This window comes from Mauremys mutica, chromosome 4 (assembly GCF_020497125.1).
Source record: "Mauremys mutica isolate MM-2020 ecotype Southern chromosome 4, ASM2049712v1, whole genome shotgun sequence".
NCBI classification, from domain to species: Eukaryota; Metazoa; Chordata; order Testudines; family Geoemydidae; genus Mauremys; species Mauremys mutica.
The window spans coordinates 55,680,846-55,706,279 of NC_059075.1; the positions used below are offsets into that span (position 1 = coordinate 55,680,846).

At 39.9% G+C, this 25,434-nt stretch overlaps 1 long non-coding RNA gene across 1 annotated transcript; it reads right to left on the reverse strand.

Annotated features, from left to right (window-relative positions):
- Positions 1-317: 317 nt before the first annotated feature.
- LOC123368623 lies at positions 318-25,373 on the reverse strand. The gene is made up of 4 exons (XR_006578839.1): positions 25,228-25,373; positions 17,997-18,066; positions 16,601-16,686; positions 318-381 (listed from the first exon to the last, which is right to left on the reverse strand). It is a non-coding gene; the product is annotated as an uncharacterized LOC123368623 (long non-coding RNA).
- Positions 25,374-25,434: the final 61 nt, after the last annotated feature.

Below are 25,434 nucleotides of genomic sequence, written 5' to 3' on the forward strand. Positions count from 1 at the left end.
GTAGAGTCCTTTCTATTCTTTTTGTTCCCTATATGGCAGAAATTGCCAATAGAGCTGAATTGTGCTCAACTGTGTGGCAACTTTGTGGTATTGACAAATGTCCATCTGAGCCCAGGCTGAGATCACCAAAGTAGTTTTCACTGTGATCTAAGCTCAATTACTCAGTTACCACCACCATCACCATCATCATCTAAGCACGCTTAGATACCAAATGCCTTAGAAATATCTCAGATAGATTTCCTCATAAATTGTTAGAATTTGAAAGGGGGAAGTATTTCAGCTACAATTAATAGTAATAAATAATTAATAATAATTTACCTTTATACTGTATAGGCATGATCCTGCAAGCACTCTAGATGTAGAACTTCCACTGAAGTCATTCTATGAATAAAATGAGCATCTTTGAAGAGGACTGTTTCAGCTAACCATCATAGGGAACACTACATAACAGTAGGGTGAGGGAATATATCTGATAAAGATATCAAGAATTTTTAATGAGATTTTAATAATCAATGTTTGCTTCAACAGTTTCACATATCTTATTTCCTTTAATAAAGGCCAAATGCAGCAATGATATATGTGATAATGTAAATTACCTAGGTGGGGAATTGATTCTGATCTTAGTATGTTTTTACACTTTGGTGGAGTTACTCCTGATTTACACTGGTTTAAGGGAAGTCATGTTCAGCCTCATGTGTAAATTGGTCAGAAAATAGGTGTAAGTGGCCATAAGAGGTACAGTAGTACCAGGGCTGGCTCCAGACCCCAGCGCGCCAAGCGCGCGCTTGGGGCGGCATTTTGCCGGCAGGGCAGCAGGCGGCTCCGGCGGACCTTCCGCAGTCATGCCTGCGGGAGGTCCACCGGAGCCGCGGGACCGGCGACTGGCAGCGCGCCCCCCGCGGCATGCCGCAGTGCTTGGGGCGGCCGGATTCCTAGAGCCGCCCCTGAGTAGTACCATGTCTGTATGGCATTCAGAGGATGGGAAAAATGACTGTCACCAGCTAAGCATGAGAAGGGAGAGCATATAAAAAAAAGAAGCTAACAGTAGGGTATCATATAAAACAAAATGTGTGTGTATGGTGGTCAGGAGAAATAATTCTTGTGGATAGAAGGTAGAATTATGTGTTGTTTCCCCCTCACATGTTTTTTGATAATGGATAGCAGACCAATGTCATCTTTAGGCTCCACATTAAGGTTTACATTTGTAAGGGACTTTATGGCATTTAATTCTATGTGTTCTGGGTTCTGATGTGAGGACCAGGTAGGTTGTTTCCTATGGCTTTGCATGAGACGTGTGGGAGCAAGATTACATCTTTCCTAAGCTGCCAACATGATTTCATGGAGTCTTGGAAATCCTGTCCTGCAGAGAGAGTCCACAACCAAGGTGATGTTCTGTATTGCTGTTTGCTTTGTGATCTTTACATTAGCAGGTATGTGTGAGGATATATGTGTCCATCCATCTGCCTCATGTCTCCACATCTAAGGTGTCTGCTATGCCTCAAATTACTCTACTTGAATGGTATGATATCTTTTCTGTCTGGCATGGCATTCATTTCAGCAAATTCTGAGATAGTACAATCTGAGTTGTGATATGGTGGGTTAAAAAGATTCCTTTCTGGCCAGATCACAGTCCTTTTGGAGATCTATTGGGGCCAATAATGTGGTATTGAAATTGCAGAAATCCCTTTGTGCAGCATGGAAGCATCTTGAGAAGCTACATTTCTACATTGCTATTTAGATAAACCAGCATTTTTGCTGTTTACCTCCAATCCACTTTATATACATGATAGGAGGATTTTGCCCAAGGATTGTATACTAGTTTCCAGTTTGCTTTAAAAGGTGTGGCATTTGGCTTCATTTCAGATAAGCATCCAAAAGTTCATCAGCTTAACTTTCTGAACCTCTTGAGTCTGCAACCCTGGACTGAAAATCTAATGAGAACAGGCTTTCTCATTCGTCATCTGGCATTTCCATTTCTAGTCCCAGCCAGAAATACTGTGAACACAGCCTTTCTTGTGGTGTTCAGCACTTTTAGAATCTCAGCAGAGATCAGACCATCTGGGCAGTGGTGGAAAAGAATTGCTAGTTCAGCCCCAGATGTTTCACAATCTCCCTCAGTGGCCACACATACATACAGAACAGAAGGGGGAGACAGAATAGGGTCCTGTAGGATCAGCATGGGAGAGATCCAATTATACTATTCTCTATATCTTCTTTCAGAGAAACCTACGCCACCTCTGCCACAGCCCACACATTTCAGGATGAATGGTATCAAAGGTGCCTGCTAGCTCCCAGTGAACAGATGACCTTTGAGAATTGCCAGGAGTAGATATACTTTAACATTACAACAATCTCTAATCATAAGAAAGATAAAAACCTGTGACAAAAAATGTACAAATAGCATGTCTACATGTCAGTGTTGTTGTGTAAATAACCAAATATAAAAGTTGCACATTCTTTTATGTATATCATTTCTTAGACAGTTTTCAAGAAAAAACACAATAAACATTTCTTTGATATATATGTATCTGACAGACTATGAAATCAATTCTACTCCCCCAATCTTTCCTCTGATATTGCTTATTATGCTATTATTTTATTATTAATAAGACAGAATGAAACTTGTTTACAGCCTCAGACACTGGGCTCCCATACTGTTTGTACTGTTCACAGATTACATCATGGTTTTGTGAAAGCTTGGTACCCACCATCAGAAAGCTCAGAAATTCCACATGTAATTTAGAAGCAATTAAAATATACATTTCACATATAATTAATAGTGACCTCACTTACAGAGTTCTAGAATGAGGAAAATAGAGTCAGTTAAAAAACAGGATCCTTCAATGAGGGCTGTGGTTTTCTATAGGACACCTACCTCTTTTGCTGTAGAAGATGGAAGGTGTATAAAAAATTAGACAGGAGATAGTAGGAAGTGAAAGGATGCTGTCAGAAACTATGATGGGGATGATCAGGCCTAGTGGTTGAAGCCAGGACAGTCAGGCCTAGTGCTCAGAGCCAGGGGTGAGAGGGTCATAGGCAGTATCAGGAGTCCAGAGTGGGGTTGGATCAGGACTAGGAACAGGGCAGGAGCAAGAGCAGGGCTAGGAACAAGGCTGGAGCAGGCTAAGGCTTGGGGAGTCAGTTGCATTGTCAGGTAGGACAGAGTTCCAAATCCTGGAGTGACACTGAGCTGCTGTTAGTCCTGTGGGGTTTTACTTGCTTTGGGATCACCAGACCCATTCCTGGCTTGCAGGGCCGCCCAGAGGATTCAGGGGGCCTGGGGAAAAGCAATTTCGGGGGCCCCCTTCCATAAAAAAAAGTTGCAATACTATAGAATACTATATTCTCATGGGGGACCCTGCGGGGCCCAGGGCCTGGGGCAAATTGCCCCACTTGCTCTCCCCTCTGGATGGCCCTGCTGGCTTGCGGATTGGCTGGAGCCCAGCACATGAGTGACTCATCACCTTACAGGTACAGGTGTACAGTGGCTCTGCCGCAGACTTTCGATGTGATGCAAGGCAAGTCACTTTAACTAAAATTTATTTGCAGGTGGCCACTAATTGTGTTTCTCATTTTTTGGGTGCCCAACCTGAGACATTTGGGCCTGATTTTCAGAAGTGCTAAGTGCTCCTGACTGTAGCTGCAATTGATTGAACTTGTGAAACCTGTGGATGTACACTCCCTTGAAACCAGTGGATGAGAGGAATGATTGAAGGCTGGGGAGTCAGGGGCTCTTGAGGTCTACATCTGGCTCTGCCACTGATTTACTGTGTAACCTTAGGCAAGTTATTCTGCCTTTCTCTTTCAGTTTCCTTCTTTGTAAAATGGGAATAATAATATTCTCCTTTTTTACAAGGTTTTATGAAGATGATTTCATAGAATATCAGAGTTGGAAGGGACTTCAGGAGATCATCTAGTCCAACCCCCTGCTCAAAGCAGGACCAATCCCCAGATAGATTTTTACCCCAGTTCCCTAAATGGCCCCCTCAAGCATTGAGCTCACAACCTGGAGTTTAGTAGACCGATGCTCAAGCCACTGAGCCATGAATATTTGTGAGGCACTAAGACATTAAAATGATGTGTACCATAGAAAAGCCCACAAAGAAATTAGTTCCCTGGTAAGTGTAGGATTTGGATGGTGGTAATTAAGACGTCGGGCCACACATTGAATGAGAAGGATGGAAAGAAATATTGAACAGTTTCTTCATTCCCTGAGCTCCATCCACCCAATGCACTGAATGAGGTAGGGGTTTTGTGAAAAAAAGTATACCCTATATACTCGTTCATAAGCCGAATATTTTTGGTAAAAAAGTGATGCATCAAAGAGTGGGGGTCAGCTTATAAACGGGTCTACACCAAAATTTGATGATTTTAAACTCTACGGAATCATTGAATTGAATATCTAATACATTGTCGTTTTGTTTACCTGGAGCATCTGCAGGCATGGAGCCCCTCAGCTCCCATTGGCTGGGAACGGCAAACTGCGGATACTCCTGTGAATGCTTTAGGTAAACAAAACGTCCAGGCCCGCTAGAGGCTTACCCTAATGCGCCAGGAGCCAAAGTTTGCCAACCCCTGAAACATAGGGTCGGCTTATGAAAGGGTCATACAGTTTTTGCTATTTTTACCTAACCATCTTGGGGGGTGGGCTTATAAACAAACTGGCTAATGAATGAGTATATATGGTATGTTCATGTAATTAAAGACTGTATCATAATGCAAATGCACAAAGGAATTGAATGAAGGTTGCATGGGCAGCTTTATTTCTGGAATTTCCTAACTCTCAAAGCACTTTCAAGTACTTGACCTTGCAATCTTATGAATTTTTGTTTGTCATTTTTTATTTAAGTCTAGCAAAAACTGGGCAACTATAATGAATCAAAGGGACTTAAACCAGAAATCAAATATGGACACGCCCGCAAAAATACTGGCATATCAATACGCTGCTACATAATAAAGTAGAAAGAGACACTTTTAGGGCCAGATACTCAACTGATGTAAATGGGTGCAACTCCAGTGAAGTCAGAGGAGTTGCACTCATTTTACACCAGTGCTGGACCTGACCAGTACTGGGTTTACAATGGCGCCAGTGGTGTCATGGAGCTGGGCCCATGCTCAGAAGGGGCCCCAGCCTGCTCTGCTTGCATTGTTCCCCGAGAACTTGCCAGCCTGCTGGCTCCCCTCCGTCCATCACTGGGCCAGCTGAGGGCTCCTCTCGCCCCCTGGCCCTACCTACTGGCTCCTCTCCATCCCCCGGCCAGACACCAGCGCACCTCTGTCTCTGGGCAATCTCTGCTTCCCACCACCTGTGGGGCCCCACCCATCTCCCCGGAGCTGAGCCACCTGGGACTGGTGCAGAAACTTGGCCAGTCTCAGCCAGTTGGGGGGGGGCGGGCCTTGGCTGGGCCCCTCCAGGCAAGTGAGTCCTGAGAGAGCTCAGCTAGGGCAGACCCTGACCTGGCTGAACGCACCACTCCCAAAGGGCTGGAGCAATTCCCCACTCCGGGACCAGCCCTGGCTGCACTGCCGGCTCAGCCTGGCAGACACAGTCACCTCCCAGAAGGGCTAGTGAGTGCAGCCGGGAGGCAGGGCGTGGGGGAGTGGGTCTCTGGGGGGACCGGTGGCGTGCTGGGCTGTGAGGGGGCAGGGAAGATGTGTGTGTGTTGGGGCACTAGGGAGTGGGTTGGGGTGCTGGGCAGTTGTGATGGAACTGTGGGCAGGGGGTGCTGGGCAGGGATGGTGTTATGCAGAGCGCTGTGCATTTGTGCGGCGCATGGGGGGGTGCTGGGCATAGGGAATCAGAGGGTTTTGCAGAGATGCCGACTTTCTGATTTCCCTGAGAGTGCTTGACCCCCCCACTGCTCTGCCCCAGGCCTTGCCCCCACTCCACCTTTTTCCCCAAAGCCTCACCCCACCTTTTTCCCACTTCCACTCTGCCTCTTCCTGCCCCATTACACACCCTCCCCCGAGCGCCCCCACCATTTCTCCACCTCTTCCTGCCCTGCTCCTTCCCCCCCAGCGCCTCTTGCCCACTGCTGAACAGCTGATCAGCAGTGCACGGGAGGCGCTCGAGGTGAGGGGGAGAAGCTTATTGGTGGGGCCATCGGTGGGTGCTCAGCACACACTATTTTTTTTCTGTGGGTGCTCCAGCCCTGGAGTGGCATGGCATGGACCACCCCCCAATGGCAAGGGGCATGCTGGCAACACAAGGCTGAGTGGGCCATTGTACATCTGGCAACTGCCAGTTAGTTTGTAAATAGTGCCCTGGACTGGGCTGGATGGAGCAGGGCCGCACCTGCCATGCCATGCTCCATTGCCTCCATGGGGGCCCACAAATATGTTCGTCGCCAGGCCCACAAAAGGTTAGTCCAGCCCTGGACCTGACCCTTAATCAATTAAAAGTATTTCTGTCCTAATATCTCACAGGCAAGGCTTGAAATGAGTGGGGTCAAAAAGCTGGCTTTTATTGTGGTTGTTGAGACTACCATCTTATTCTCCTGCACCTCAGCATTCATTTGAAAAAAAAATGTAAGTGGAACTGAAACCTGCCTGAATATGTAGAGAGCCTGAAACAGTAGCTCTGAGAGCTGTGTACTGAAGTGTTAACTCAGTTATGACATTTTCATCAATGGGGTTCTATTTCCCTGCTGTCAAGGCATGTAAAAAAGGACAGGAAAGATCACAGATCCCCACACTCTATTCTCAATAGTGTCTTGTTTTGGTGCCAAAGTGAATGGTGTTTGGGAGAGAGCCACCACTCCCCCCGCACTGATCTCACCTATGGAACCAAAAAGCTGGAGTAGAGGAGTGAAGCCTGAGGGTAGATGTGAGCCCACTAGGGAGGAGTCAGTCTTCCAGAGCCCAGCAGGGCATCCCAGACCACTGAGGAGCATAACAGGCCCAGCAGCATAGCACATCTACTTTGAAAGTGGGTTCCTCCCTGTTCTAATGTCTATCTGCCGACTGCACTGGTAGCACTCAGTTCAGTTTTCAAGCTTTGTTTTGACACCATGAAGGCTAGAAACAAATTTTTAAAATGAAAGTTTAGGTTCCGATGTCATCACACCAGTCTGGGAGTTGAGGGAGGGGATGGGCTTACGTACATGCCTGTTGTTTTAGTTCTTAATAAGACCAGACCCAGGATGACTGAGTGGAAATATGGGAGAGGACACCACTTCTGTTTGCCCTGTCTGAGCCCTGCCTGCTGGAGTAGCTCGAGGGAAACTTGCTGACAGCAGTGCCACCTTCTTACCATAACTGACAAAAATATTATAAAAAGAATAGCACCAACACATTCTCGCATTATTCCCAAGCCTGAATCATTGGAAAAGGTTACCTTAGTCAACTAGTAATGCCACCTGCCTGGGAAAAGCACATCCTCTACAGTCATCCCTCAAGGGGTTTTAATCTAACCTCCTCTTGAGCACCTGTAGCTATGGTGCCTTAACTACCTTCAGGGTAGAGCTTTCGATCATCTCATTGTCCTTATGACTTACATTTTGTTTCTAAAATCATACCAACATTTTCCTTTTCTCATTTCTAGCCATTGTTCCTTGCTATGCCATTTTAAACCACTGTTAATAATCTCACCCCTTCTTATACTATTTCCATTCAAACATGTATAGTATATTATCATAGCCTCTTATTCTACTTTTTCTGAAGTTGTGTCTGTTAACTTCCTTTAGCCTCTCAGAATTTAGGTTATACCTTGTCGTAGTTATTTCTGTCAGAGTTTCTTAGATCCTATCTAATACACCTAGGGTAGGATTCACGAAGGTACTTAGGTGCCTATCTCCCATTGAAATCAATGGGAGCTAGGCACGTAAATATCTTTGTGAATCGCACCCTGGCTGCATGTACTTATGTAATAAACAAATAAATATTCACATGACAATAAATATTAAAAGCACAGTTATGCAGAACAACTCAAACATTAGCAATATACAAATCATAATTAGAATGATCTTAATTAATATATCTATATCTATTCCAGAATAGCTATTGCCTCTTATGCAGCTGCATGACATTATAAACTCTTGTTCAATGTTACTCACACTTACTCCAAATGCCTTTTTCACATTACTGCTCTGCATGCAGTGTTCTCCTTTGACTTTATGCCAAATATTATTTTTACCATGTATATTATTTTACATTTATCCACACTGAATCTTATTCATTTCAAAGGTTTCTAGGCTACTCTGTTTGCTATTTCCAGCCCTTCCTAGTTTGGCATCATCTCTAAATATACTCAGTGTTACAATCTCCTTTATCTTCCAGATCAATAGGGTGAGATCATGGCTTTTATGGCCTGTTTTCAAAGATTCTGAGCACCTGAGCTCCCATTGACTTCAGTGGGATTTGTGAGTGCAAAAATCAAGCCGGAAGCCACCGTCCCTACTACATTATGTGTGGATTTTCATCACCCCAATGACAGCTTTCAGATACACTGTGCCTCAGACATGGTGGATTTGCTACAACCATTAACAGGGTGCAGCATTACCTCTCTGTGTTGACAGAGTTATTTTGGCTAGTATAGATGGGGAAGAGTCTCTTTCCCTGTTTCCACCCTCTCCCTTCCCATAAGATGTATAGCTCTGCTATCAGCACTAGAGCCCCTTAGTCCTTTTGAACTGGGTGCACAGGGATTGAGGTTTCTGCCTGACCCCAGCTCATAGGCACCAAAGGCAGATTGTGGAGGGAAAGCTCCTTGTGCCCCATCTCATGTAGGTCTAGTCACTGGATTTTAACTAAGTATTGATCCAAGTACTGACCTGCGTGGAACCCTACTTGTTATTTCTCCTCAAACTAATGAGGCACAGTACTATGAAAGATTTCTCTTGGTTTAACACCCACAAGAAATAACTCAAGCTTCCCAGTAGGAAGGAGGAAAGTAGGATCTCAGTGGATAGGACATTTGTTTAAAGCTATTTTAGACATGGTCATATTGGGTAGACTATTCAACTAAAGCATTATCCCAATACTCTCCTACCTACAATTAAAACATTATGCCCTTAACTTCCATGACAAGATGGTGTTCAGAGGCCTCTCATGGGAATCGAAACAGTAATTACCCATTCATCAGGCTCAAGAGGTATGAGCTCTAGTTTTATATCGAGCTCATTAAAATAGACTTGTAAAATAAATGCAAATATATGAAGAGGTGGGGAGAATCCCTAGGTAGAGAGATTTCATTCAAACAGTGGTCTCTAATTTGGCACAGAGCAACTACTTCCTCCATAAATGCTATTATAAAAGAAAGCCATTATAAAGTGTTATTCATAATTGTATCTTACCCCTTCATGCATTAAGAAAATGTACGTGTTTTTTTTTTATTCTGGTTAGGAAAGATGGGGAGAAAAAGAGAGGGTATTTTCCCCCACATTTGCTGGGAGTGCTCTAAGTAAAAGAATTTAGGATATGGAGTTATTAGTATCATATCACCTCTTGAACCTTTGGTTCAGTTTTTGGGACATCCAGTGAGCAAATACCTATCCAATACAAAACTCTAGATCAGTATCATAATCCAGATCCTCTGATCTGCCTGAGTTGTGCAGAACACAAACCTAGAGGAGGATGGCAGCAAAGGTGGCTTTAAACCCTACATACTGGGGTTGACATGCATTGATGCAGACCTCCTACCCCACTTTCAGCAGATATTGTGTTCATTTCCCATTGCCTGAGCACTATTATCCTCTACAGTATATTTTCTAGTGTTCTGCTAGACTAGTTTTAAATTTCTCATGGACTGGGGCTGCCTTCCATCTCTTCCCTTAGCAGACTTTAAAAGTCTAATAGAGCTTAGTGTTGAGAAGTTAGGACATTATAAATGATAATATCATTTCCCTTAAATATGGGAGCCATTTTAATTTAACAGTTTAATAATCTGTTTTCAAAAATGCACCTCAGTACTTGGTCAATTACCTCTACTCTATATAATCCCTTAGGAACAAACCTTATTCCCAGTGAAGTCAATTTCCCTTAATCTCAGAGATTCAACGTTTCATAGGTTTTAAGGCTAGAAGAGATGCTTATAATAATTTAGTTGACTTCTTGCATAAAATAAGCCAAATTGTCTTGCCCAAGAATTTCTGCATCAAAGCTTATAGCTTCGGTTTGAGCTAGAACATGTCTTTTAGAAAGGTATCCAGTCTTGATTTAAAGACTGCAAGTGATGGAAAATCCACCATGTCTCTAGTTAAATTGTTGAAAATGGTTAGTTACCGTCACTGTTAAAATTTGTGTCTTATTTGTAGTCTGAGTTTGTCTAGCTTCAGCTTCCAACTATTGGATCTTATCATGCCTTTTTCTTCTGGAATAAAGAGCTGATGAAATTAATCAAAGAAACAGAAGACGGTATTAAGATGAATGGAAAATGGGTTAATAACGTTCCCTATGCAGATGACACAGTGCTGCTGACTGATTTAGAAGAAGGTTTGATGAAGTCAATGGAGATGAATATGACCAAGAATATGGTCTAGACTGGAATGTGGACAAGACAAAAACTATGGTGGTGTGCCAGACCGTGGGGAAAACATGCAAGATTCCAGAGAATGATGTAGCCATCCAGCCAGTGAGAAATTATTGTTACTGAGGAAGCATCATTACAGAAGATGGAAGATAGGACAGTGAAGTCAGCATCAGAATAGCAAGAGCAAGAGACATTATGGAACAATAAACATCTGATGAGAAGGGATATACATCTGAAGACTAAATTCTGACTCTTAAAAACTTACATTTGGTCCGTGTCAAATTATGGATGTGAAATGTGGATATTCAATCAATCAATAATAAAGAAATTACAATCCTTTGAATTATGATTTTATAGAAAAATTCTGAAAATACCATGATAGACCATGTAACCAATGAAAAAGTATTGGAGATTATTGGAACACAGAAAACACTAGTTGGCAGTCTTATGAAAAGAAAGATTCAATTTGCAGGGCACATTTTAAGAGGTTCAGAGGGTGATGCATGTTTATGGGCACCATAAGGAAAAGCTGATGGCTGAAGAATGCAAGACAGAAAAAGAATTTCTTGGGTGGATTCTGTGGTATCCTGGGTGGATCAAAAGGGCTACAAAGAAATTAGCAGAGGATTGTACAGAATGGCTACCATTGTTGCAAACCTCCAGTAATGGAGATGCCACATAAGAAGAGAAGAAAGAGTTGTCTGGCATCAGAAATCTTTTCCTCATGTAGGTACTTGTAGACATGATGAAGTTTGTCTCTTAACCTTCTCTTTGATAAACGAAATAGATTATGCATCTTTAGTCTCTCTATAATGCAGATTTTCCAGATTTCTAATCAGTTTTGTAGCTCTTTTCTGAATCCTTCCGATTTTTCAACATTCCTTTTGAAGTGTGGATAACAGAACTGGGCACAGTATTCCACTAATGGTCTCACTAATGTCATATACAGAAGCAATTCCATCTCCTTACTCCTATGTGATAATCCCCTGCTTGTACATCCAAGGATTGAATTCATCTTCTTAGCTACAGCATTGGGAGCTCATGTTCAGTTGGTAATCTACATGAGCCCTAAATCCTTTTCTGAGTCTCTGCTCTCCAGGATAAGTACCCCATCTTATAGGTCTGATCCAAAATTTTTGTTCCTATGTGTTTTAGTTTGCACTTGGCTGTGTTAAAATATATTTTGTTCAAATGAGTCCACTTTACCAAGTGATCCAGGTCAGTCTGTGGAACTAATTTTTTTAATATGCTGTCTGTTTAATATGCTAACTGTCCCCATCTTTATTTACCACTCCACCAACTTCTATCTCGTTTGCAAATTTGACCTGAAATTACTTTGTTTTCTTGCTGGTCATTCATAAAGATATTGAATAGCACTGGGCTGAGAACCAATCCCTGCAGGACCCCACTACAAACACTCTCAGTGTATGCCAATTCTCCATTGACAATTACTTTTTGCAATCTATCAGTTAACCTGTTTTTAATTAATTTAATATGCGCTACATAGATTTTGCGTAGTGTTATTTTTTTATCAGAATGGTAAATGGGACTAAATCAAATGCCTTACAGAAATTTAAGTATATTATGTCAACACAGATACCGTTATAGACCAAACTTGTAATTTCATCAAAATGAAATCAAATTTGTTTGATAAGATTAATGTTCTACATAACTATGCTGTTTATTATGCAGTTATTATGAGTCTATCTTTTAATTCTTTACTGATTGCATCCCATATCAGGATTTCCATGATTTTGCATGGAATCAATGTCCTATAGTTATGCAGGCCATCCTGATTATCCTTTTTAAATATTGGCACAATATTAGCTTTTTTCTGGAATTTCCCAGTATTTCAAGATTTGTTAAAAAGTCAAGGTTAACGATGAAGAGAACTCCTCAGCCAATTCTTTTAATACTTTTGGGTGCATTTTATTTGGTCCTGCAGATTTAAAAATGTTTACCTTTAATAGTTGCTAATTAACATCTTCCCTACTAGTTACTGATGGAATAGAAAATATTTCATTATTAGCATAAGATATGAATACATCATCCTGCTTTCCAAATTCAGAACATAAATATTGAATACTTCTCCCTTTTCTGCATCATGATTGATAATTTTACCATCCTTCTCCAGGATCAGGTCTATATCATCGCTAGGATTTTATTTTTCCTGGTATATTTAAATGATTCCTTCTTATCGTTCTTAAAAGTGGGCCTACATTTTGTCACTATTACCTTTAGCTTCCCGTATCAATTGTTAGCATTACCTAACTGTTGATTTGAACTCATTTCTGTCAGCTTCTCTGTTTGTTATATGTTATTTTTTATTTTTTATTACTTCTTTCACCTTCCTTTTCTTTAATTGCATAATTGTGTGTGTGTATATGTATGGCAATGTGCGGGGTGGGGAGGTTGGGCATCTAATAGAGTATTTTTGAATAATTCCCAACTATCATTCACATTTTTAGGTTTATGTATTTCATCCCACTCAATTTTGCTCACTGTTGTTTTTATCTTTGGGAAATGGGCCTTTTTGAAACATCGAGAGAGAGAGTGTGTATACACACTTGCATGCAATGTAGTTGAAGCTGTGTTGGTCCCAGGATATTAGAGAGACAAGGTGGGTGAGGTTCTCTCTATATTCACACTTGGTCCTCTCTATTCTCACTTTCTTTCTCTCTATACTTACACTTGGTGTTTCAAAAAGGCCAATTTCCCAAAGCTAAAAACAACAGTGAGCAAAATTGAGTGGGATGAAATATACATATAAATGGATGGGACTATATTCAGCCAGCCCATAGAAAATGAAATTAGACTCATGATTTGTGCTTAGGCAACCCTTAGTTTTTAGTTCAGTATTCAGTTCATCTTCATCCTTCAGAATGTGGTCTAATATAGAATTACCATGAATTGGTTTCAGTGCTTTTTATATTAGAAAGTTATCTTCTATAAGTTTTAGAAACTCCAAGGATGTTTTCACTGATGGTGGCATGAGCCTCTGTGAATATGTTCCCAAGATTGAAATTCCCCATGATAATGCAATGTTTCTTTCTACACATTATAGACAGATGTTTAAAGAGCTGCTCATCTTGTCCCTCATCCAGTTTGGTGGTCTACTGCAAACCCCCACCAATATCATTTTGTGATTGATCAGTTGGTACATTGTTCTATAAGCATTCCAAGTTCTGGCTTTCTAATTTGTCAATAACTCTGAAGCAGGTAATAGTATCTTTAATGTAGCATGCTACCCCACCTTCCCTTCTGCTTTCTCTGTCTTTCCTAAATAGAGTGTAAGCAGTGATTTTAACATTTCAGCCATGTGAGTCATCCCACCAGGTTTCAGCAATACCAGTCATATTCGTTTATGGAAATAAATTAGAAATTTCTAATTCTTCTTGCTTTTTTACACAGGCTTCTAGAAATGGCATCTAGATAATTGAAGAACTTCTTCTCTTTACATCCCTTGGGGCCTTGATTCTTTATATTTATCCTATCTTGAGTATGAGTTATTTGTTTGAGTGTGTGTGTACTGTATATATACTCTTAGCAATCTCCCCTTAAATGCTGCTTTAAAGCCCTGTTGGTTACTCCAGCAAGTCTGCTACCCAGAAGATTGTTTCCCTTCTATTCAGATGGCACCAAGTCATACATCCTCCTTCCCTATGGAAGATGGCCCAATGTTCCACAAAAAAACCCAACCCTCTACTTTATACCACTCGTCTGCTGTCAATCTTTCTTGCTTGTGGGAAATAAGGATCTCAGAGATGATCACCTGTAATTTCCTCTCTTACAGTTAGGGTGACCAGACAGCAAGTGTGAAAAATCGGGACAGAGAGTGAGGGGTAATAGGAGCCTATATCCACTCTTTCAGTGACATTTTTGGCCTTTGTTCCAGGAAGACAGCATACAGCATACAGTCCTTTTCACTCCACTTCAATAGGATCAGGATTTTATCCTTAATATGCATTTACATAGTGTTCATTTTAACAAGCCTACAAATATATATTTATATTACAGACCAAAATGGTGGGAGTGTGTGGGTATGAGGGTGTAACACTGCCCTAACGTGGACAGACTGCCAGAATTACTCAAGTGCATTTTAGCATGTCACTCTCTAGTGATTGACTCACTGGTGATTGAAGGCCTAATGCTATTCCAGCTAACACCGATTCAACTTAATTTTAAAAGCTAAGGGCTTGTCTTTTGGGAGTAGAAGGCCCACAGTTCTATTCTGCTGTTCACCAAAAAGTTCAAGAGGCAGTTTAGGAGTAATTATTATAGTCCGTTGTGTCAACTTCCATACATTTTTGTGGAGGACATTTGATCCTTTCTTCATTTTATAAAAACAATGTAGTGCTACTGAATATTTTGGAGGTAAGCTGGTATAAATGGAAATTGGAAATGATATTAAAATTTGAGATTAGTATAACTATGGACTCAGGTCCACATAAATTGAAATATATGCTCAGACTTCTAGTACATCACAGGAGCTGCAAATATATGCTGAAACATGCTCAAACATATCTTCAGATGAACACATAGATCCTTTTAGCTGCCTGGCTGCCAGCAGTCTTAGTAGGTGGCTCCATCTGCTTTTCATGTTTATAGATATCTTGGAATCCATTATGTCCTGTCAATTTTCTTACAATACTAGACACCTTTTTTACAGGTTTAAAAATGGGTGTACAATGAATGCACATGACCTATCAGGTAATGAATACTTTTTCTCATATTACAGGCAATTTTTTCTCATAGTGGAAATTTATCCCTTTCTGGGATGTTCAGACCCTAACCCAATCATGAAAACACTTATTTATGTGATCAGTTCCATCTGACGCAGTGGGACTACCCACATGTGTAAAGCTACTCACGTGAACAAGTGCTTGCAAGACTGATCATAGCTATTGCCTTATTTTTGGTACAATGGCAAAGAGTAGTTTTGAAATGGGGTTGGTTTTAGAAATTATGATTGGCTCTTCCTGAAAATTTCTCAGTTAAGTTTGCTGTAATTGGTGAACAGTGTCTTTTTCACAATTATTTTAGTACTCTTTTCTTCTTTCCACATATAAGGATGGAGGTAAAGAATTTGCTGTACCAATGGCAGTTACATATTCATATTTCTTCCTCTTCCCTCGGAGCCGGTCTAAGAACCAATGAAGTCAAATGAGAGTCTTCTCTTGACTTCAGTGGGTTTTGGATTATGCCACAAGAGAATATCCATTTTATTTTCTGAAAATGTCTGATTATTTTAAATATAATAAAATAATAATAATAATAATAATAATAATAACAACAACCTATTTGGAATTTATTTTTTTATAAAAAGCTACCAGTATGGGTCTTTATTTGAACTGTAATATTCCAGGTATCTATTAAAATGCACAATTCGGGCTATCTTTACTTTAAACGTGCAGGTATTAGGGGAGCAATTTATATAATTTTAACATACTGTTTCTCTTTCTTCAGAATATTTTTTTCAGATTACATATAGATACCTAAAGCTTCAGAAATTAATTCAATAATTTTATTCATTAGTTGTATTTTTATCTGTGCATACACATGTTAATATTGTAATCAGAGTTGGTAGCATCTCTTTAAAAGCTTATGTGTACAGGAGAGGAGTTTCTTCTTTTTATTGTCAGGTTGAGTTAATGTTCAACTGGGGATTACTTTGTTTGATGGAGAAGCAAAGAGACTTGGATGTTTAATTCTTCATTAATCTCTTCTTTGCCATAATGAATAAAGGTGTAAATATTAACACCTCTGATTTTCAAACATCAGTTTAATGTGCCATCTATAAATTCACTTTCATAAAGGCAACATGCTTAAAAAACTGAGCTACCTTATCCTTAGTGGATAATTTGACTTGGATCCTTGATTTACTCATATTTTGGCTACTAAGCTTTTTGTTTCTGAGATGTTGTTTATTTTTGAATTGCAGCTTTGGTTATGTTGTCCTAATGTTTTTTATTTGGAGCTGAATCTTTAAAATAATTGAAAGTTAAATAGATAGATTAAAATATTATTTTTCATTATTTGTGATTTTCAATACAGTTTGTATTTTCCCTTTATAAATTATTTGTTGCAGCCTTTGTATTGTTTTCCTGCTTGTAATTGACAGCTTTATAATACCTGGGGGGACATTTGAGGTCTCTTTCCCTTTTCAAACACTCTTCTCTATCCAGAGCAATGGCTGTTTTTCTTTGTTTCTTTGCAGTCTGTGGAATGCAGATCAGAGAGTGTTACTGAATGTGGTAGAATATTACATTCCATTGCAACTAGCAGTTTACAAAAGCCATGTAACTAAGAGTCCTGTAAAAGCAAAATGAAATTGCTCTGGCAAATCCAATGTTTTCATAAATCATGAGGAAAACTTTTAAGATTGCGAAAATCTGAAATATTTGTATCCACTTTTTAATTGTTGATGTGCCCATGTCAAACCACCATGCAGTGTATTTTTAGTAGCTCTCCCCATGACTAGTTATATATGTAGAAATAAGAAATAAGGGGTATCACTTCTGGCAGAACTGGAGTGAATTAGAAATTCTGTTTCCAAGACATTTTAAGATATTCACTTTTTTAACATCCCTTAAATCTACCTCTTGCTATATTTTGCAACTGTAGGGATTTAATGCATGATGCCTACATATGTGTACATAATATCTCTACCTTTTGTCTTTAATATTCCTTGGTTTTTAATTATTAAAGATAAGTATTTGAATTATAAATATTCTAGTTATACAGGAATAGGCAAAGCAGGCACATACCCTCAGGCTAAATTCTTCCATTATCCATAATCCTTCTGCCTCCTGCCTCCATTTCTGTATCTCCTATCTTTACGTCGTCTCAAAAAACACAGAGGCATTCTTTTAAACTAACCTTCTCCTCCCCACTTAAACCAGAGAAATCCCTTCTCAATATGTATAGGGCCCTTTTCCTTGAAGTGGGATGTCATACTTGTCCTAAATATAATAAAGTGCTATCTTCAAGGCATTTCTGCATCCAAAACACTCCCCAGAAACCTGCCTAGTCCTCCCATCTAACCAGTCTGAATGTCACAAATCATAGCACAGAAGCTGCTTTATAGTGAATCATTAACATTGTCAGGAATGAGTTGGCAAGGAAAAAAAGCTTTCCATTACAGAACTGAGGAAGAATATACAAATGACAGCATTGTCATTTCTCTTACATTGTTTTATAAAGCACACAACTGATTAGGAAGAGGTTATTACAGAATATATATACAGTGTATGCATACACGACAATTTTGTTTTCATCCTGTAGTGTTTATAAGTGTGTATGGATGTGGTTTAGATTAACTGTCCTAGTTTGGGTTTTTGAATTAGATGAGTAGCAGGCTCATTATGTGGTGAGCATTAGCAAATATATTTTGAATCAGAGAGGTACAAAATATGCTAAATATATGTTTATGGTATTTTTAATCTACATGAAGGTTAATAATGATAGTCCAAAGTCACTGTTACAGTATTGTAAAAAAAGTCCTTTAGAATAATATTACTGCTGTTACCTGATTATATCTTGAAGGTAGGTAACACCTTAGCAGGATGCTTCCTTGTCAGCTTTCCTGTTTGGCACAGCTTGAATGGGATAAAATACATTTATAACATGTAACACAATTAGCTCTCTTTTGAGCATCAAATATTGCAAAGAAAGTCATTTTGATCAATATATGTGATGCTCTTTACATAAAAACCTAATATATTTGTGTTGTAAATTAGTTTTGTTTTCCTTTATACCTTAAAAGACAATTGCATGGAATTATACATGGCTTTGTTGTTCATAGAGATAAAACCGTGTCAAGCCATCAGTGGTAAAAAATGTGTGAGGAAGTACAGTATGCACCTAAGAAAAAGAAGATAGATTTTCAAAGAACAAGTTAATTTGCTTTGACAACACTAGTAGCTATCTTTAAATAGTTGTAAATACTAATGAAAAAGTATGCAAAGTAGATTGTGCTTGTCAATATTTCACTTATACTTGCATAAATCATTTTTGCATTTTTTCCTACTTGGCCATATGGACATACAGGGTTAGATTCTGATTGTACATGTATTGGTGTAATCCTGGAATATTTCTATGATTTCAGTGGAGTTATTCTCGATTTACACCAGTGGTTCTGTGGTCAGAATCCGGCCCGTAGTTTGCACAATATACAACAGCCAAAAATAAAAAAAACCCACACCAACCTTTCAGTCACCTCCTGGTATTTAGGTGTGGTTTGATTGACTGCACTACTGAGCTTGGTTTCATGCAGAGACAGTCTACCCTCCCTCCTCCTCCGCCTTCTTCTCCCCCCAGTTGATTGTAAGAGCTTCTCCAGACAGAACAATTTACATGGTACTTCCCTCATAGTGAAAGAGCCAGGAATATGCTAACTGCAACACTGCAGTCTAATCATGCTCATATTCACAAAGCTGTTGCTTCTACATCCTCCACAGCTTGTCCCAAAACACACTTCAGATGAAAAGGTTGCATCCTTTCTAAGGCTATGTCTACACTAGCACAGCTGTACTGGCACAGCTGTACTGACGCAGCTGTGCCGCTGTAAGATCTCTTGTGTAGCTGCTCAATGTCGACGGGAGAAAGCTCTCCCGTCGACATAATTAAACCTCACCGCAGCGAGCAGCGGTCTCCTGCCAACATAGCGCAGTGCACACTGCCACTTATAAGGACAAACCTTATGTCGCTCAGGGCTGTGTTTTTTCACACTCCTGAGCGACATCAATTTTGCCAACATAAGTGGTAGTGTAGACATGGTCCAAGTCTTTACTTATATGAATGATGAGAAGCTAGTTCCATTTTTAAAAGATAATTAAAATAATAATAATAATAATAATAAAACATAATAATAATTAGTAAAACTTTTACTTCACAATTATATCAAACCATCTATCTGGAAATCTTGAAAATCTTTGCATACCATAAGGGCCTGATTCAATGGTCTTTGAAGTCAAAGGGAGTTTTTCCATTGACTTCAATGAGCACCATAGCAGGCCTTCAAGAATTAAGCCTTACAAAACCTTTGTGAAGTAGCTATTAATCTATCTTTCCTAGATGAAGCTTCCATCCTTCATACAGGAGATGAACTACTAGTACAAATATATATATATTTTTTATCAGGCAATGAGATATTAAATAGAAATACAACAGAAAAAGAATGGAGACAGAACAAGATCCTGAACTCCTTCAGTTCTCTGAGACAGTGCTAGAGGCACATGGAAGAACGCAATTGTAAATAGACAGTGGTAGTTTCCTTGCACTGACATACCATATATTTGATCAAGAAAGGGAGAGAGAGAAAGAAGGCTGTTTACTTGAAAAGGGAACCTGGTTGGATATAGAAGAAAAAATATAGATATTTCTGATAATATTTTTACACAGAAATCAACACTGCTAAAATACAACTTTTTCACTTTTTTGTGTGTGCACCCAGACAAAAGTGTAAAATCATTTTTCACATGGAAAAGTTTTTTAAATTTGGCCACAGGTGAAAAGTAAATTTGATTAGAAAGATCCTTAGTTTATTGTCACATTACAATAAGGATAGGGAAGCTGAATATTAAAGTTCACCATTTGGTTCATTTCTGAGAGCCTGACCTGAGAAGAGGTCAAACACCCTTAGCGCATATTTGAAGACAATGGGAGTTGAGGATGCTCCACATTTCACAGAACTGGGACTTTCACCTGAATCCTACTTTATTTTGCTCATTGTCACACATGTAATTGGTAGTTAAGAAGGCAACCAGAGTATCAAAAATGAAATCTAAAGTAAACAGTAATAGATGCAAAAGACAAAGGGTCTTTTATTATTTTTCTGCTTCTATCATTGAAGTCATCATTGGCATGAGTTAGGAGTGCATGAGTTGCATGAGTTAGGAGTGCAGGATTGGGCCCTGGGATCTGGTTAACAAAAATGAAACATTTCACAAGCATCACACAGAAAATAGAAAGAAAAAGCTTTCATGCCAACATTTTTAAGCTTATAGTTTCTCCTCCTTTTCTGAGTTTAGTAATATTGGCTAAGAGGTGGGAGAGGATAAAAATAAGTAAAGTAGAGGAAAGGAAAATACTGCAAACCCATGGAAACATATGGCCCAAGAACCCACTGGGAAAATACATGCATTAACTAACATTGGACAAATCTTTGAATAGCATGTAAGAGCCACTAGCAGTGTAGTGGAAGAATGAGGGGAGGAGAAAAGTGAAAACAGCATAGTGTTGAATGGCATGACTCCTCTCTGTATAATACTTTTAATCAACTGGAATATTAAAGCATATACACTTATCATAGCCTCTATTTTGAAACATTTAAGTGAGATGGAAGTGCTTGTTTTTGTGTACATAGATTATCCAGCTGTGGAAAGACTGGTAAAAATGCAAACTGGAGAGTGGCTTGCGAGTTTCTGGAGGGGAACCAGCTCTCAAGAGAGGAAATGCTGGATGAAAACTACTTCCCAAGCCCTCCAATAAACAATGTCCTAAGAATATGTTACTCATGATTGGAGCTAGTTGATGTTTCTCAAGTGAAATGTTTTCCTAGCAAAATTTGGGAGTTTGTTGTAACAGATTATTTTTTGCATGAAAATGCTCCTTTTGATTAAATATTCTGGGGTTTTTTTGGTCAGGAAACTTCTAAATGAAACATTTTATTTTGAACTAACATTTTAACAGTTTGTTTGCCGTGTTGTTATAGCTATGTTGGTCCCAGGATATGAGAGAGAGGTGCGGTGAGGTTCTGTCTTTCATTGGACCAACTTCTGTTGTAGAAGGTACAAGATTTTGAATTTACACAGAGCTCTTTAGGTCTGGGGAAGGAAATCAAAGTGTTAGAGATAAATACAAGTTGGGATAGATCGTTAGGCATAAGGGGTATTGTCTGTTGAAGGAGGCCACTTGAAATGAAGTGGGTAATAAGGATTAGAAACTTGGAAATTTTGAAAATGTTGAGAATGTCAACATTTAGAAAAGAAACATTTTGATTTGACCAAAAATGTCAAAATTTTTCACGTAGACATTTCAGATTAAAAATTTTTCAAATTTAATTTTTTATTCCATTAAATTTTTCAATATTTTGACTTTTAATCCTATGTTGAAATTTGAAATTTTGAAATTTCCCACAAGACAGAAATTCCATTTTCTGAACTTTATTTATGATATACTGAGCTATGAACAGATGACTAGCTACTTATGTCTCACTGTGGGTGAAATCCACCTCTCCTGCAGGGAAGCTAAGCCAGGTCGAAGTTTTGCTGTAAATGCCTGAACGATACTTTGAGCAATGCAAACATGTTAATGACTTTGTGATGCTGTTGAAGGGTGATAGGAATACACTTTATTTAGTACTGATGTAATGGGACTATATGGGAAACCAATAACCAATTCTGAGATCTTCGTAGGCGATAATAAAAGTGATGTTATTCAAAGCCATATCATATCTCTCATTTACCTGGTAAAGAAAATTACTTAATGCATGGCAAAGTAATCTGCATGAATATTAGAATGTTGCTGAAATGCATTTCATGTTTAGCAATAAAATGGAAGCTTTTGCTTATGGCATCAAAATAGTACTGTCTCACTATATTTTTTATGGCACAAGAAACAAAAACCTCTTGCTACTTTTTCTCCCTAAGGGTGAGGCCGACATAAAACACTAAAACAGATTTTCATGAGTAAGGTTGCCAACTTCTTGTCAGAGAGAATTAGTAAGAAAGGAATGTAAACATTTGTCACCAATATTAGGGGCCTAGTAGAAGAGATTGTAAAAGAAGATCTATGAAAAATAAGTTTAGAGACGCTCATGGTCACTTTTACCAAATGTCCATTTTTTTTCTTTGTTTCAGAGGACTGGTTCCTGTTTAATTAGCTTTGTGAAATATGGTAGTTCCTGCTTTCAAGGATTTTGTGGACCTTTTATGCTGGCTTCACTTCGGCTTCTCTTTCACCACTTGAGTTTATTTGAGTTTTAGATCCGAATGAACCACAAAGGACACAGTTTTCAAAAATGAGTGCCTAATGTTAGGCCCCAAGGCCCATATTTAGGCACCTAAATAAGTAGCCTGATTTTCAAAAATGCTGAGTGCTTAATGGCTCCCACTGAACTCAGTCAGAGCTGTTGGGTGTTCTGCGCACTTTTGAAAATAGAAAATAGAATTAAACAGGAGAACAAAGAATTGGCAAAATGAACAAAAATAAACAAAGAAAAATTCACAAAGGAAACTCTCTTAGGGTATGTCTACACTGCAATTAAACACCCATGGCTGGCCTGTGACAGTGGACTTGTGGGGCTCGGCTGTAGATGTTTGAGCTCTGGCTGGAGCCCAGGCTCTGGGACCCTCCCCGTTTCCTGCTTTGTGTGTGTGTGTGTGTGTGTGTGTGTGTGTGTGTGTGCGCTACATTTTATACCGAACATAAAGTTTCGTTTGTTCCCTTTTGTTAAAAACAGTTCTGTTGTCAAAAATCAGCATTTTTGCTCATGTCTACTGCCAAAGTCAATGAGATCTGGGTTTATCTGAGAGATGCAGGCTAACTTCATAAATTACTCCTGTGGGGCTAGATTCTCAGTTGTGTCTAGTTTCCACAGCTCAAGGGTCAAGGCTGCAAGAGAGCCAGTTACAGTGCCATAATCTTGGCTCCAGTTCTACCCCAGGTCCCACCGCAGCCCCAATCTCTGGGAAGCTCTAAACAATGCTGGTTGGCTACTGATCAAGGCACTATGGGTATGTCTCCACTGCACACTAAGCCCACTGGGTTTGTTGACTGAGTGTTTCTAAGCCAGTGGCTGAGTGTCCACACTGCATTATAAACCTGGGATTACAATTGCTGGACCTGGATCTCACAGCCTTGCTAATGAGTCCCTACTGCACTACACAGACATTCTGATTATTCTGTGACCTGCATCCACACTGCACAATGATAGGGCTTGGACTTGATTCTCAGTGGGATTCAAGCTCTGACCCACACCCCCAACAGGGTCCTAGGGCTGGGTCCTGAGTGCTTGCTGAGTCCAGTTAGACTGATTTGTGTGTGGATGGAAAGGGGGTCGGACTCAAGCCTGAGTCAGAGCCCGAGCCTAGGGTATGTCTACACTGCAATAAAACATCAGTGGATGGCCCAGGTCAGCTGCATGACTATAAAATTGCAGTGTAGATGTTTGGGCTCGGGCTGGAGCCTGGGCTCTGGGACCTTCCTCCCCTCCCTGCCCCCCACATGAGGTGTCAGAGCCTGGGCTCCTGCCCGAGCCCAAACATGTACACTAAAATTTTATAGCCCCACAGCCCAAGCCCTGTGACCCCAAATCAGCTGACCTGGGCCAGCTGAGGGTATTTTATTGCAGTGTAAACATATCCTGTGTGCCATCTGGAAATAGCCAGAGTGCAGTGTTCTCCAGCCACACCCTTGATACTCTCCTCCTCTGATGCTTTCTCTGTGCTGCGGGCTGCAGTGAACCAGGAACATGCTGTACCATCTCTATGCCCACTAGGGACTCCCACACTTTGGGGGAAATCCTGAGGGGGAGAGCTGGCTGCTTTTTGCTCCCTTTTTGCTGCAGGATCTAGCTCAATGGTTTTCAACCTTTTTTCATTTGCAGACCCCTAAAAATTTCAAATGGAGGTGGAGACCCTTTTGGAAATCATAGAGGTAGTCTGCGGACCTCCAGGGGTCCACAGACCACAGGTTGAAAACCACTGTGGTATGGTAACGACAACCTTTCACGGACCAAAGTCCATGCACCGCTAGGGGTCCACAGTCCATAGGTTGAAAACCACTGATCTAGTCCATGATATATATAGCTGGCTCAGTCGTAAGTGGTGTCCATGTCAACCCCTTTGTTTATCCTTTTTTAATTTTATTCCTCCTTTACCAAGCACGATGAAATAGTAAATTACCCAATAGAGGAAGTTATGTGGTCTTATAAATAAGTTAAACCATAATCCTCACATAAAAGCTGTATCAGCCATTCATCCTACAATATACATTCTTTTGTCAAACAAGGAACTTTCCTGAATCTTTTTACTGAAAATGTAAACGGCACCAAAAATGAGTACGGTCCATAAAGGAGCTCTGTCCAAATGTCCCTTTTTCTGTCCCTGTCAATTTTCTTTATTATTTCTCAAGAAAATCTCATCTCAGATGTAGCATCTAGTTTTCAGTAAAGTCCTGCTTTTTACCCGATTTTCCAGCTGGTTTGACTGAGGCAAAAGGGGGTCAAGTGACTTGCCAAGGTCAGACAGCAAGCCAGTACTTTACCAAGGATTAGAATTCAGGAACCTCCCGATTAACAGAACAAATAGCTTCCATGCACCGAATTCCCAAGGGATAGGCAAGTCACAGAAATGGGTAGGATTAACCATAAAGGGCTTGTCTGCTTGGATAAACAAAATATGCTCAATACAGAAGAAATACAAACATTTTCAAGTTGCTAAGGCATAATCCAAGGAACAATTTACATGTGTGCTCTGGCAATTCACAGAGGATTTTAAATGACTGGTAAGTACGTAGTTAATATTTGAAGCCATGTATCAAATGGCACACACATCTATATTTAAAAAAGAATAAAATAGCAAAATCCATAATTATTATACATGATTTAAAGAAACTCATCCGACCGCATGGGAGATTTGCTACACAGAAAACCCTCCTATTTTAACAAAAGGGCACCATGCTAAGTACGAAAAGTAAACACTCATTCCAAACATGCCTTACGTTCCAGCAACAGCACATTTTTAAACAAATCTTACCATTCTAGTTACAGAGCAAAAATGGAAACTGTCTGTTTCGATTTAAATCTGTCCCTGAGCAATTTCCATGAGTTAACACAGCAGAACTACAAGGAACAAAACAAACAAACAAACAAAGAAACCCAAGCTGCTTCGAACAACTGAACCACCACATGGTTTCCAGTGTGTAATCATAGAACCCTCCATATTTGCACCACAATTAAGAAT